This window comes from Balaenoptera physalus (assembly GCF_965194825.1).
Source record: "Balaenoptera physalus genome assembly, chromosome: 5".
Taxonomy (NCBI): Eukaryota; Metazoa; Chordata; class Mammalia; order Artiodactyla; family Balaenopteridae; genus Balaenoptera; species Balaenoptera physalus.
This window is the reverse complement of record NC_138884.1, coordinates 104906198-104921142: the sequence shown is the minus strand read 5'-3', so window position 1 is coordinate 104921142 and position 14945 is coordinate 104906198. Positions and strand designations below refer to the sequence as shown.

Below are 14945 nucleotides of genomic sequence, written 5' to 3'. Positions count from 1 at the left end.
CTACCCACTTTTCGCATTCCATCCTTGTGGGTCTAGTGAAGGCACAAAAAGATTTTTGTTGGAGCACAATTCTCTCCTAGTCCAGCTTATTTGTGGTACTATTTGCTGTGGCCAAAAGGCTGTTTTCCAACAAAAATCGATAAGAAAGTGTTTGAAAAGTCAACCTTATGAATAATTCCATTTTTTTTGTGCTGATGGGGCTCGTGGCATTTCTGTGCAAAGTGTCAGTGGCTGACCTTACTTCCATTTCCTGCAAATTTATCTTGTCTACAGTATTTTGATCTTTTTAGCCTGAATAGAAAAAAAATCTTCATAGCAAAACACTATAACACTAGAGGCTGATTTGATTTCAGGTTCTTGTGAAGATTTTTTACCTCTGTATTGATGGAGGCCTTTGTTGGCATTTACAGGCAATTTTACAATCTTTGCTTAACATGGAAAGTAGGTGATCTAGAAAAAATATTTTAAAAAATCTTGTTGAAGTTAATGCTTCCATAACTTTATGTTTCTTAACAGAAAAAAAATATTTACAGAGACTTAATCAAGAGGTAACACTGGAAGATTTAAGGTAACTGGCAATCAAACAGGCATTCAGGTTTCCAGGCACAGTCCTTTGAAAGTTGGCCTGCATAACATCCATGAAATTTGAGTCCCAGCTCTGCCATATACCAACTGTGTGACCTTGAGCAAATCATTTCACTTCTCTGAGCCTAGGGAAAATTTGAGATAGAAGTATTGCCTGACCAATCTCAGGGGGTAGCTGAGAGTTTCAGGTGAGATAATAAATGTGAAAATGCCTAGCTGACTATAAATTGCCTTGAAAATAAGCAGGCCAAGATTAATAATAAAATTTAAATATAAATATATCAGATGTATCAATATGAGACCTGAATAGAAGAGGTTAGTTTTGCTAACAATGATTATAACTTCATCAGAATAATAATATTGGGTTGGACGTTATGGAGGCAATAATAAAATGTCTCCCTTTGTTTTACTACTGTTCCTTGTCAAATGAATCCTTTAAAAAGTGATATTTTCTTTTGTATGTGAATGACTTTGTACCTCTCCTGACTCAAACCTTGATTGTTCCTAAAGATGTGGCGGGGTGAACACAAGCATGATCTTGAGACTGAAACAGAGGCAGGAAGAGAAGAAGAGTCGGGAGCAGGTGACTGGGGAAGAGAGTGGGAGCAAGTGACTGGGGAAGAGACTGAACCCAGGCTCCAGTGTTTTCATTATAACTGAACAAACATAAATGACATCTCTCAAATGAATTTAAACATTAACAGAAAAGACAGGTGTTTCAATTTGATAAGCAACAGAACAGGTAAGTTAACTATTAGCCTGAGAAAACCTTTTAATATTTTGAGCCATACCAACCTCCAACAGCTGATTTATAGGCAACTTAACTGCTCCCCTCCAAATTACAATAATAATTTTAAAATATATATAACCTCTGCGATTTTCAAAACACTTTCACATGCTTATCTTGCTTGTTTTTCACAACACTGTAAGGTGAGCAAGGGGAGCAGGAACGGGGCAGAAACTTGTCTGAAGTCACATAGAAGACAGATATCCTATGGTATTTCCAAAGAAAAAACATGTATTGGATTCTTGATCCAAGAAAGGTATAAGGATAGCATATATCTAAATATTTTTACTTGACCTGACTTTGTCTTCAAAAAAAAGGAAGTTCTAAGTTATAAAAATCACCACAGTAAGGAAATTTCACAAACACCATAAATTGAAAACTCAAAAAGTTTTATTACCAAATCCATTGACATGAAATCTCAATTATATATAGATTTACTAAAATTTCAATGCAGATATTTGCTTCCTACAAATGAATCTCCCACCTCTTTCCTACTTATTCTGAATCCAGCTTAATTCAACAGTTCAAGCATACTTATTGAACATCTGCTGTATATGAGAGAACACACTAGGTTTTATGGATTACAATGGACTAGATTTTGAAAGAAGACTCTACATCAGTGCTGTCCAATACAACTTTTTATGATAATGACAATCTGTTTATCTATAGGTCTGTGCTGTCCAATATGGCAGCCACTAGATGCATGTAGCTATTGGGTGCTTGACAACTATAGTCAGGAGTAAGGAACCGAATTATAATTTTTTTTAAATTTTAGTTAATTTAAATTTAGATTAAATAGTCGCATGTGGCTATGGTATCATATTGGGCTCTGTAGCTCTAGATCTTTATCTAGATCTAGATAAAGATTGTGCTGGTGATGTTTTCTATGGAAAGCCTTAAAGAAATTTCATTTTTAGATACATTTTATATGGAAGTGAGGGCACTGAAAACCATTTTACCCAGCTTTTTCTCTAGCATACATATCCTTGTTTTTACTTTGTTATTGCGGTTCTTCCTCCCCTCCTCCTTCTCCTTTCTCTCTTCCTCCTCCTTTTTCAAATCAGCTTTGAATGTCTGCTGATCTAGTTTGGCATTACCATCACAGTTGTCCTGCTCTCTCCTCATTAATTACCTGGGTTCAGAGCTTCTTGTAGGTGGATTATTTGTATTTCATGGGAACTCAGTGAAGAAACATCCTATGTAAGATTCTACTGAAATCCATCTTTTAACACAGTTTCATTCTTTACATGATACTTCCTCTTCTTCTTTTGGTGATGTATTAACAACTTGACTTTATCGATCTTTTTCTGATTCCTCTGTGAGAATCATCCCTTTCCAACATGAGAACACAATGGCTGTTATAGTAATAAAATCCATAATCATATCTTGGCCCCCATGGTTTTGCATCGTTTGGTATGTGACTGGGGAAAGCTGACATTTAGCTCCTGTTCTTCTACTTCTTATCTAGGTGGCCTTGGCCCAATTGCATAATCCTTGTGGACCTCAATTTCCTTACCTGTGAAATGGGACAGGCAAACAAGGCAGTCATCATAGGATTGTTATGGGGATTAGGGGCCATACCTGGCCTGAAGGGCCCTCAGTGAATGTTTCCTCCTATCTTCCCTTCCTCTGTTTAACATACGCCTTCAACTAGGAAGAAGATAAGTTTTGCAATAATTGAGTGAGACTCCAAATACTCATAACTCTACTGAAATGCATTTTTGTCAGAGTAAATTGAGGGCTTACCCTGTTTCACATAGAGGCATTTATGTTTGAAATGGAAGACTGTAACTTTGGCTGGCACATCTCAACTCTTAGAAAATGGGAGTATTTACCAGGGGTATGGGGTTTCCCAGAGCTTAGTGATGCTTTAATATTAGGAGATGTAAATGTTTTGTGAGGTCAAAGCAGCAAAAGGTGGGTATCTCTGTTTTATCCCTTAGGTTTCAGGGAATTGAACTAAACACTGACGCTACCTCTTGAATTCTTGGACAGATGTTTCATGCTAAAACAAGATGTTATTTTTTTGAATAAACTCTTTCTCCCCTTAGAGATGTGGGCTTATAATGCTTAAATCTCCATCAAAGAGGGAGAATCAGTTTTACATACTAAATGTAGAGAGAAAATAATACAGCAGTTCCCCCTTATCCATGGGAATACATTTCTAAGACCCCCAGTGGTTGCCTAAAGCCACAGATAGTACTGGACCCTATATATAGTATGTTTTTTCCTATACATATATACCTATAATAATGTTTAATTTATACATTTGGCACAGTAAGAGATTAACAACAATTACTAATAATAAAATAGAACAATAAACTGTAATAAAATTTATGTGAATGTGGTCTTTCCCTCTCTCAAAATATCTTACTGTACTCATCCTTTTTCTTCTTGTGATGACATGAAGTGATAAAATTCCTAAATGATGAGATGAAGTGAAGTGAATGACATATGCATTGTGACATAGCATTAGGCTACTACTGACCTTCTGACCATACATCAGAAGAAGGATCAGCTGCTTTGAGTGATCCTGGATCATCGAGACATGATGAGGTCGATGACTGGATGTAAGGAGCAGATGATGTTGATGGTTGGAGATCCCAGGCTGGATGGAGCTGGATGGCTCAAGATTTTCATCATGCTACTCAGAACAGCACATAATTTAAAACTTATGGATTGTTTATTTCTGGGATATTTCCATGTAATATTTTTGGACCATTCCATTTCTGGTTCTGCTCTCAATCTATTGTAGAGATTTACCAGAAATTATTCAATCAGTTCCCCATTTTAGAGTTACTTCAATTGCTTACAAATTTCAAGGTTACTTTAATTCTTAAAGGTGTATTTTAATTTTGTGAAATCTTGAGGACAGTGGTCTTGTCCTGTTTATTCATTTTATCTGGTGCAATAGCTATTAAAATACCTTTTTGACAGATGAGAAAACTGAAACTCTGAGGAATTAAGGAATTTGCCAACAGTCATACGGTTGGAAAATAGTTGAACTGAACACTAAACCCAAGTATGACTGAAAATTCTGTTACTTCAGTTACATCTGCATTTGATGGGTGAACAGAAAATGATTTTCCCCTTAACTCCCTCTGTCTTTTCAATATGATTTTTAATACTATTTCAACACCAAGGCTACCTGGGCTGGGCCCACCTTCAGAGGCCAGGCTTAATTTCCAGGCTTATTCAGCCTCAGCCTCAGCAGAGGTGTGAAAGAGTGCTGGGTTCAGGGAGCAATGAGCTACTCCTTGTGTATGGGCTATCTGGGGAGAGATAGGAGCTCAACCTGTAGCTGTTGTTTGGACATGCAGAGGTCTCTGGAAGATTATGCTTGCGGTGTTTGTAAATTGACCTCCTGGTTGAGGGGCATGCATGGTCCATTAGTTTACATGTGGAGTTCTAATGGGGAATCCAATTAGGCCGGGTGCCTAATTGCTGTGCTTTGAGATACTCAAATCACCAGAGTATAGAAAGTGTTATTTCACTCACACGCACTTCTTACACAAACTCTGAGGCCTTTGTTACATACTGATTAAATAAATAGTCCTCCTTATGTTTCAAGGCTATCCTTTATATATGTTGGATTTGATTGTCTTTTAATTAATTTTTATTTTACTGACCATAAATTTAAAAAAAATTTTTGACTCTTCTTATAAATAGTGCCTTAATGGAAGACTCAACTTTTTAGCCAGGTAGACCCGGTCAAGTTACTTACAGCCTTTGAGTCCTAGATAGCTCCTGTAGAAAATGGAGATAATATACTTAACATTTGCTGTGATGAGTAAATGAGAAAATAAATGCACATAAATGCTGACTTATAAGAGGCACTCAATAGTATCATTATTGGTGTTATTTCAGTAGAAGCCCTCTTGTGCTGTGATATCAGGACTAGAAGGAGATGGCTTATTGGTTTATTGGCATTTTCATTCATTATTCTTCCATTCAACATATATTTATTCAATACTTTCTGTGTGCCAAATTCATTGAGCTTGTGCTCTGTGAGGAGACACGTATTAGTTTTCAATGGTTGCTGTAACAAATTACCACAGCCTCAGTAGCTTAAAATAACTCAAGTTTATTAGCCTAAGATCTGTAAGTCATAAGTGTAAAATGGGGATCACTGGGCTAAAATCAGGATGCCAGCAGGGCTGCATTACTTACTAGCAGCTCTATGGAAGAGTCCACTTCCATGTCTTTTCCATCATCTAGAGGCTGCTCCCATTCCTTGGCTCATGGCCTACTTCCATCTTCCAAGCCAGCAATGTTTCATCTTTCTGACTATTCTTCCATTGCACATCTCTGATGCAGACCTCAGTCAGAAAAGTTTCTTTTAAGGGCTCATGTGATTAAGTTAGGCCCACATGGGTACTCTCCCCATCTCAAAGTCTTTAACCTTAATCACATCTGCAAAGTACCTTTGTCCATGTAAGGCAACACATAGCCACAGTTTCCAGGGATTAGGATGTGGACCTCTTTGGGGGAGTATTATTCTGACTACCACAGGACACACACTGGAAACAAAACAACATGAGTGAATAAATGTGAATATGGAGTGTGATTTATTGATAAATGTTAAGGACTAAAGTGGAGCAGGCTAAAGGGAATAGGGAGTTCCAGAGAGGGGAAGGGGTTTCCACTTTGTGTGAAGTTGTCAGGGAAAGTCCTTACTGATACGGTGACATTTGAGCAGACATTTGAATTTGTTTACAGCAGAAAATTTTAAACAAATAAACCTACATTTTAAACATTTTTATTAAATGTATGATGCATAAATGATACCTAATCACTAAACCTCTAATAGAGTCAAGCCAGATGGGACACTAATCAAGCATCATCTACGTTTTCCCATTTAATTTTCTTTCACATGGACCAAGAGCCTAAAGACACTGATTAAAACAATTTGAAGTCATAATCTTATGGATTTTGACAATTTCTCCCCACTATTTTATAGTTATTTCCATGGCAAATTTTTTTTATTAACTTGCCTCTTTTCACATTCATACTTTATTATTTTATATAAATATACTAGTAAATTATATAATTACAGTAACAGATACAACTGTAAATTGGGAATAAGTACAATTGACTTCTGATAAGCATACCATTCAAATGATGGGAGAAGTATATGGATGTAGTGAAGAGTGAGGGTACAATAAGTGATGGCTCATTTTATGGAGGAAATGGGGAGAAGAATTGTTTTATCTAATGTCTTAAGTGGTGATCTTTTAAGAAAGCTCCTATGGTATTACTAAGTTGAATTCAGTCAGGCATAATATCCTGTAAGGTCATAATTTTAAAATTATGGTAAGACTGTTTAGTAAGTATTAGAGTTAGAGATAAGAGTTTTTGTAGTTTAATATAGGCAAGAAATAAAGGGCAAAGGGCAAGTCATAAATCTGTATACACCAATAATAGAGCTTTAAAATACATGAGACAAAAGTTAATAGAATAGAGAAATCCACGGTCATAATTGAGATTTTAACAGACATCTCTCAATAGTTGATTTAAAATAACAAACAAAAATCTGTACCCTACTTTGTTTTCAGTTTTCAATGTAGAATTATCTGTTATATGGTCATTCAGATTCTTGTTAAATACTTTTTTATGACACTCATTACTTTTTGAGGTAGTCCAATCCATTTCCAGAGAGCTCTGATCTAACTAGTGACTCAGATATTATTAGTAGTAGTTTCTGGAAACTAATGCACAACAATAATATGTGTCCTGCTTGAGAACATCCAGTTACTTAGTGGCAGGTCTGGGTTATGAATCCTGGTCTCAAGACTCAAATTTTTTCAAAATAAATGATAAATCTTATCTGACTGTGTTGAAAACTCCTTGAAGGTGGGGACTTTCTCTTGCCCTTTTTACAATATATATCTTTAGAAAACTCACACGTCACTGAAGCCATGGGTGTTGGTGGTGAGGGAGTATCAGGTCAAAACCCACTGCCTTTGTACCCAGGGGGCGTTCAAAGTGCTGCTTACTCACTGTGTAGTCTGGAGAAACCTACCCAAATTTTCTGAGCCTGGCTTTTCTCAACTTAAATGTGGCTAATTCATGGTGAATTGTATGCTGAGGCTGAAAAGCTATGCTGTATTTAAAGAGCTGGTATGGTACAGGAATGCAATGTGTGTTAAATACGCAGTGCTCGATTAGTACTTAATGTTTAAGTAAGAGGCCTATGAAGGGTTACTGATTTAGTTATCAAACAAAAAAGGCTTTGAAACCTTTCAATGAGGAAGATTGTACAAGCCTATGTAGCAGGCCAAACTATACTAATTCAACACCATTGTTATTTATTAGAAAACAGCATCCAGTTTCATAACAGTAGCCCATTATGAACACAACGCATTTTTTACCTAAATGATTTTTAGGCTGACCTTTATTCATTTAGTCTTTAATGCTGTAAAATTTTCCTCTTATTCAAAGTTTGAATGGTTCACAATGAAACCATTAATAAACTCCCTCTGTTCGAGTGATTTTTCAGCTCTTCCTGTCCAGAAAGCAGAGACAGATATGATAATAAGTGGGAACACAAACATATTCTCTTTGCGATATATCTCTGGTCATAGGACAGGCTCATTAATGTTGTCATGGCAACCATGCCCTCACAGGTTACATGCTTGCAAGTTTCTACTAAGATGCAAATCTAGCTTAAACAAAGCAAGCTTCTGAAGTGGCATGTCAACTTTCAAGGGGGAGGGCGATGCTCCCAAGGATTTTATTTTTTCCATATTCAGTGTACTATTTAAAGAGCTTACTTCCTTGCTTTGTCTCACACAGTAATTTTCATTTTGTCCAAAAGAGAAAAGATAAGTTAAAATGGAATCTAAATAAAAGCTCTCCTTTCACATTTATTTGCTTCCTGATATCACCTGTCTTATCATCCCTTGATGAGCCAAGGCAGATTGAAATGTCCAGAAGTCAGTCAAAAAATATTCAACCTAAATTCACTCTGGAAGCCTTCTTCTCATCTTGGATCCTTTTTTTTTTTTTTCTTCCCCGCACACAGTGTCTCTGCTGACTACAGTTCCATTACTAGCATTATACTCCCCAAAGTGATGAAGTTAGGATGAGAAAACCTACTTTGAGTCAGTTCCTTGGTGTTGGAGGTGGACCCTCTCTCTTTTAATCTCTACAGCTTGGCCCTGGCCCACAGATGTTGATGCATCTCTTCCCTCTCCTCGTAGAGGAGTATTGGAGGGAACACTTTACTTATTTTTTTTTTTCCAAGAAAAGAGAAACAGCTAATTCATTTAATCACACCTGATCTTCATTGGGATTATCTTCCTAGTTGGTGCCTTTGATGTGACTCTAAAGCCAAGCCATGCCTCACCTCACACTTCCCCTTTCATTTCCCCCTTGAGATGAGGTGCGGAAGGCATTCGTCCTTCTTTCCTGCTCCTTCACTTCCTCTCTCCAAGTGTAGCAGATTCCTCTCCATCTGATTCTTGTCTTTATTCAGTCCAGTCAGTGTTCCCAGGTAGATGCCTGTACGTGGCTTTCTAACTAGCTTTTTCTGTCCTAAATGTGGCAGAGTGTATAAGGCAGGCCTATGCTCTTCATCTGTGAAGCTGATTAGGCATGAGAACTGCTCTGAAAGCTTGAGATTTGGCATCAAGATAAAGCCATATGCTTGAACACAACTTAATAAACTGGAGAGTCAGCAAATATTTGATTGCCTATTAAGAGAGACAGTGTTCTAGGCACAGGGTGTACCCTAGTGAACAGACAGTCATTGCCTTCAAAGAACTTGTATTCTAGTCAGGAGAGAAATGAACATGAAAATTTAAAAAAAAATAGCTAAATTTCAGAAGTAATAAGTGTTATATCAGTCAGTGTAGGCAAGGTTATGTTTTGGTAATAAAGACTTCCCTAAATCACAGAGGCTTTAAACCACAAAAGCTTATCTCTGGAGAGGAAGATGGAGTTATATCATGTTGGACCTTGTAGGATATGGTAAAGAATTTGGAATGTAATGAAAAGCCATTTGTGAGATTTAAGCATGTGAGTAGTATGATCTGAGTTACACTTCTGAAAGGTCTCTAGGTCTAGTGTCTAAGTGGAAGATGTATTACAGGTAAGCAAATTGATAGAAATTGAAGAGAAAGCTCTATAAGTCAGCTTTCTTGTATATTTATAAATGTGATAAATACATGAGAACATCTGTTATTGCATTAGTTTACTGTCTTATTTATTATGATCCTAGTGGATGGCCTAAATAAACACTTTTTTTTTCTTTAAAAAAAATGAAGAGGTTAATGCAGTGGTCTAGGCAATGTAAGATTGGCTTGGATTAGCAGTAAAGATGAAGAGAAGTACGCAGATTTTGGATATATTTTGGAAGGTGAGTCGATGGTGTTGCTATTGGACAATAAGTGGGTGGTGAGTGAAAAAGGACTCAAAGATATTCCTTGGACTTTGTACTTAGTGACCTGGTGGACAGTCGTAATACATTCTAAAATAGGGAAGGCTTAGAAGAGGAGCAGATTTTGGGGAATAAGTAATTGTTCTGTTTTGATCATATTATGTTTAAGATTTCTGTTATATATTCAAATAGAGAAGTTGAAAGCAGTTATATATGAGATCCTGGAGCTCACAGAAAAGCCTGAGCCTATAGATATTAATTTGAAAGTCATCCATGTACAGAGGATCTTTTTAAAAATTGTTTTTTTGCTATAGAAAACTTCCATTTCAAATATACACAAAAGTAGATACACTAGTATATTTGTTTGCTAGGGCTGTCGTGACAAAATACCACAGATTGGGTGGCTTAAACAACAGAAATCATTTTCTCACAGTACTTGAACGTGGAAGTCTAAGATCAAGGTGTTGGCAGGTTTGGTTTCTTCTGCGGCCTTTCTCCTTGGCTTGTGAAGACTGCCTTTTTGCTGAATCCTTGCATGAGTTTTTCTCTGTGAGCACCTGTTCTTGGAGTCTCTCTCTTCTTATAAGGACACCAGTTCTATAGAATTATAGACCCCATCTTTATGGTCTCATTTAACTTTAATCACTTTCTTAAAGGCCCCATTTGCAAATACAGTCACATTGGGGATAGGGCTTCAACCTATGGATTTGGGGAGCACAATTTAGTTCATAACTTCTGGTCTAAAGAAGAAAGTGTTCCATAGAGAAAGTGAGGTCAACAGTGTCAAATGCCCCTGAGAATTTGGGTAAGATGAGGTCAGAGAATTGGCTGCTGGTTATGGTAAAACATGGGTCATAATAACCTTTGATGAGAGTCATTTCAGTGGAGTCATAGAGATGAAAGTCTGATTTGAATAAGACTTTACTGAGGAGAGAATGATAGGTGAGGAAGTGAAGACAGTGAGTATAGATATCTCTTTTTAAGAGTTGTGCTGGACATAGAAAACCAACTTATGGTTACCAAAGGGGAAGGGGTGGGGAGGGATAAATTAGGAATTTGAGATTAACAGATATACACTACTATATATAAAATAGATTAAACAGCAAGGACTTACCATATAGCACTGGGAACTATATTAAATATCTTGTAATAACCTATAATGGAAAAGAACCTGAAAAAGAAAATGTGAGTGTGTGTGTGTGTGTGTGTGTGTGTGTGTATACCTGAATCACTTTGTTGCGCACCTGAAACATTGTAAATCAACTATACTTCAATTTAAAACAAAGAGAGTTGGGCTGCGAGAAGAAGCAAGATAATGGAATAGTAGTTGGAGGAAATGTGGGGTACAAAGAATTTTTTGATGTGAGATTTTAAGGCACACTTGTGTTCTGCTGGGAATGAGCCAGTGTAAAAGGAGAAATCAATAATGCTGGAGAGATGGGAGATAATTGCAGAAGTACGGACTTTGACATGGTGAGAGGGGATGGGATCCAGGCACATTGACAAGGGGATTTAATAGGAGTGGGGATGATTTCTTCATTTCAATATGAAGGGAGGCAGATTCAGGTAGGAATAATGGAGAAGAAATTAAGGTACTTGTTAGTGTTTATTTGCTCTATAAAAATTTGCAAGTCATTTCAAGACAATAATAATGTGGGAGAGTTATTGGGGATTTGAGAAGAAAGAAGGTGGAAAAAGTGATGCTGCAAAGTGGGGAATAGAAATCATGAGAGGAGCATAGCAGATACGGGCAATACTGAGGGTTCATTTGAGACTCATGTCCATAAATTTGAAGTGAGCTTGGTCAGTAATGGTGTGTTTTCTCCAACAAATTTTTGCCAGTCAGGTGAAGCCACAGCTAGAAGATCCAAGTAGGGTTGTAGTTTTGGCAGTTTAGTGTGATTCAAGGTTCCAGTGGGGTAAAAGAAAAGTTTGAGTTAATTACTACAAGGAATGAGTTGAAAAGATAAGAAGTGCTGTTTGAAGAGTGGATGTTGAGATTGAGTTTATGGAGGGGGTGCAGTTTTTGGTAAGCACACGGTCAAGAATGTACAGATGGGAGTAGACGGCTGAAGTGGAATGTGGTAATAGAGCAAATCAGGTCAAAGAACTTGACCAGGGCCTTTTATAGATAATTTACACCATTGTTGAAGTTTCCAAATATAAAAATAGAAGTTAGTGACAGAAAGGGAGATAGTAAGCCAGATGCTGAAGTCAACAATAAATTAAGGGAAGTGGTTGGGTATCAGGAGAGCACAAAGAAGGGTATCAAGTGGGAAAATGGAAAGATATGCTTCAAAGGAGATCGGTTTTGTGAAGGAAGGTAGGAGAGACAGTTATAATGAGGCAAAGGGAAGCAAGATGAACATTTCTCTGACCTCTAGTCCAGCTCTGAGAAGGGAATCATTTAGAACATCATGAGGATAGATGATGATAGATGATCTGGGGTACTTGGTCCTCTGATGGAGACTGAGATGACAGCTACATTTGGTGGGCTGCAGGGAGATCTCAGGTGGGACTCACCTGAGGCTGGGTGTGTTGTGGTACTCTACAACATGCAGTCATTGAACTTCTGAGGATGCCTGCTCTTGCCTGAGAATGGGATACATACAATATTGTAAGGTTTGCATTGTGGAGGTTTATACAGTTTTTGCCAGTTGTGTGTTTTTCATTGCCAGAATTCTAAAAGGGAATGAGTGCTGAATGGTAAATCTTGGAATCCTGTATCCAAACTCTTTTTTACTGATGTGACCTTGTGTCATTTAATTGTTATAATCCTCAGGGAATATAATATCCCTCATTTCACAGGTGAAGAAACCGAAGATCAAAAATTTAAATAACCCAAGTCCACGTAATTTAAAAGATTTAGGAATTTCTATTATGCCACAGTATTTTACAATCATTAGTAATTACCTTTAATATTATTAAGCCAGATAACTCTTACCCTTCCATTCCTAAATCCATCTTTCACTCCCCTAAATTAATGTTATTGGAACTCTGCTTTATTTACAGCATTCCAAAGCAAATGAACATTAAATATACCTCATTTTGTTTCAGTGCTGTTCGGTTTGGTTCATCTCATTAACCAGGCATGTAGTGCCTCTATGTACAAGACACTCACTAGGTACTGGGGTTAAACAGAGCTGAATGAGATTTGTATCCTGCTCTTAAAAGCTTATAATCTAGTGGAAGAAATGGAACTTCAGGTAACTAAATAATCAACAGATATTGTCGCCATTTGATGAAAAAACTAAAGCTTAGAGAATAAAATGCTCCAGGTCACCCACTCCTGTATGAATTGCCCTACCTCCTTTTAGTAGAGAGTTTTAGCCAACAGAGCATTAGACTGAAAATCAGGACATCTAGGTCTTAGATCCTTGTCTATTGTAATTAATTAAATGAGTGACCTTTGGCAAAAAAGTCTTCTCTTTGCCTTAGTTTCTTTACCTATACTATGGAGATAATAATTTATGCTGCGCCTCATATAAATTCAGGGAATCAAATATTGATGCATGTGAGAGTGCTTTGGAAATAAATTCCTAATGAGGTGGTATAATCATCTTGTTTCTCTCTTGTTTATCGGATGAGCATTATGAATAATATCTGCTTTTGTTCATATGCTTCATGAATAACTGCCATCCACATCATGTTTGGAATACTGTATTGACCAAATGATGCATTGTTGGCTATTGTTTTGGGGACATTAGTCTGGTGGTAAAGGTTTTAAAGACACAATATCATGTAAAATCTCCAAAAAAAGAATACCAGATTTGAGGGCAGAAGACCTGAGTTTGTAGTCCAGCTCTGCTATTTCCTAGTTTGGGCAAGTCATTTAATTTCTTTGCACCTCAGTTTATTTGCTTGTGAAGTAGATGTTAATACCTTCTCTGCCTTTCTTGTAGGAATATTGTGAAAATCAAATATAATGGATATGAAAGTTTTTTGTGAACAATGACAAAAACCATTTCTACTGGAATCTAATGAGGTCCAGAGCTAGAAGCCATGACTGATTCATTTTATAACCTTAGTGACTAATAGGCAGCTTGTTACACAGCAGGAGTTCAATAGATTCCTGTAGAAATGAATCTCTGACTCTGACTTGGTATTTGAGTTCCTCTTCTTTCTCTGTTTCCAGAGAAAGACAGGCTTAGCTCCAGGTCCAATCACAAAATCTACAATGTGAACTTCATTCTGCTTCAAGACCTTTGTGCTCTCCAAAGCTATTCTTCCCTTGCCTCCCTTCCTTCTCCCGCCCTTTACCCCTGCCATTCTCACACTTCAAGGCCCAAATGAAGTTGGGACTCTTTATCCAATGTCGCTCTCAAATATCCTAATTATGATCACATCACTGAAAACGTCTGCTGAGATCTTCTTATCCCATTGTAAATGTGTGATGAATTGATACTAAACGGGCTGGCAGGAGATGGGCCTAGTTCCCAAGGTGGATTTCATTTCTTTAAATCAATTTTTAAACATCCTTTCTGTTAAATATTATCCCAAAGTTATTTGGTTTGGATAAGATACTTATATGGAGAGAGATTTTTGCAATTTTAATCTCTGTATTAGAGATATATTTTTGATCAAAAAGACAATTTTTCCCCCCTATAAAATCAATAGAAAATACAGTATCTACAAGCAGATTTTGTCCTGTCTAGACCTCTTTGAAGGAAAGTGCTGTTTGAGTTCACTCTAGGAAAGGAAATACAGAGGCACATAAGAGGTGAACTGGGGAAGGGAAGTGAACCTTTTTCACATGACAAAAGTTACGTCTGTATACGAGCAAGTGTCACTTACCTAGAGAGTGGAGGAGGGAAGCCAAGGTTACAAATGGGAACATGTGAAAAGCAACATATGGGAGATGTGGGGCAAAGATAGGTTGAGAAACCAAGGACCTGGAGCTGGGCTCAGCCACAATTCAGATATCAGTGGGCTGAGTAATGTATTCAGGCTCTGTGGTTATTTACAAATATGCCCTCTTAGAAGGCCTTGCTTTTGCTTCATTAGTTCCCTCATCTCTAACCAATTTGGAGACAGCACTCGGTATTGGCCCCTTACCTTGCACAGGGACATGATTCATTGGAGAGTTGAGGCTCCTCTTTCCTCTGAGACTGACTACAGTAAGACTCATGGGAGTTTGTATTGCTGTTCTATTGATACACTATTAGTATTCTCCCTCCTCTCTTATCATACCTT

General features: G+C 37.3%; 1 long non-coding RNA gene across 1 annotated transcript in view; it reads left to right on the top strand.

Moving 5' to 3' along the window:
- Positions 1-14945, top strand: part of LOC309661227 — a 993791-nt gene that overhangs the window by 476752 nt on the left and 502094 nt on the right. The window lies entirely within an intron of this gene.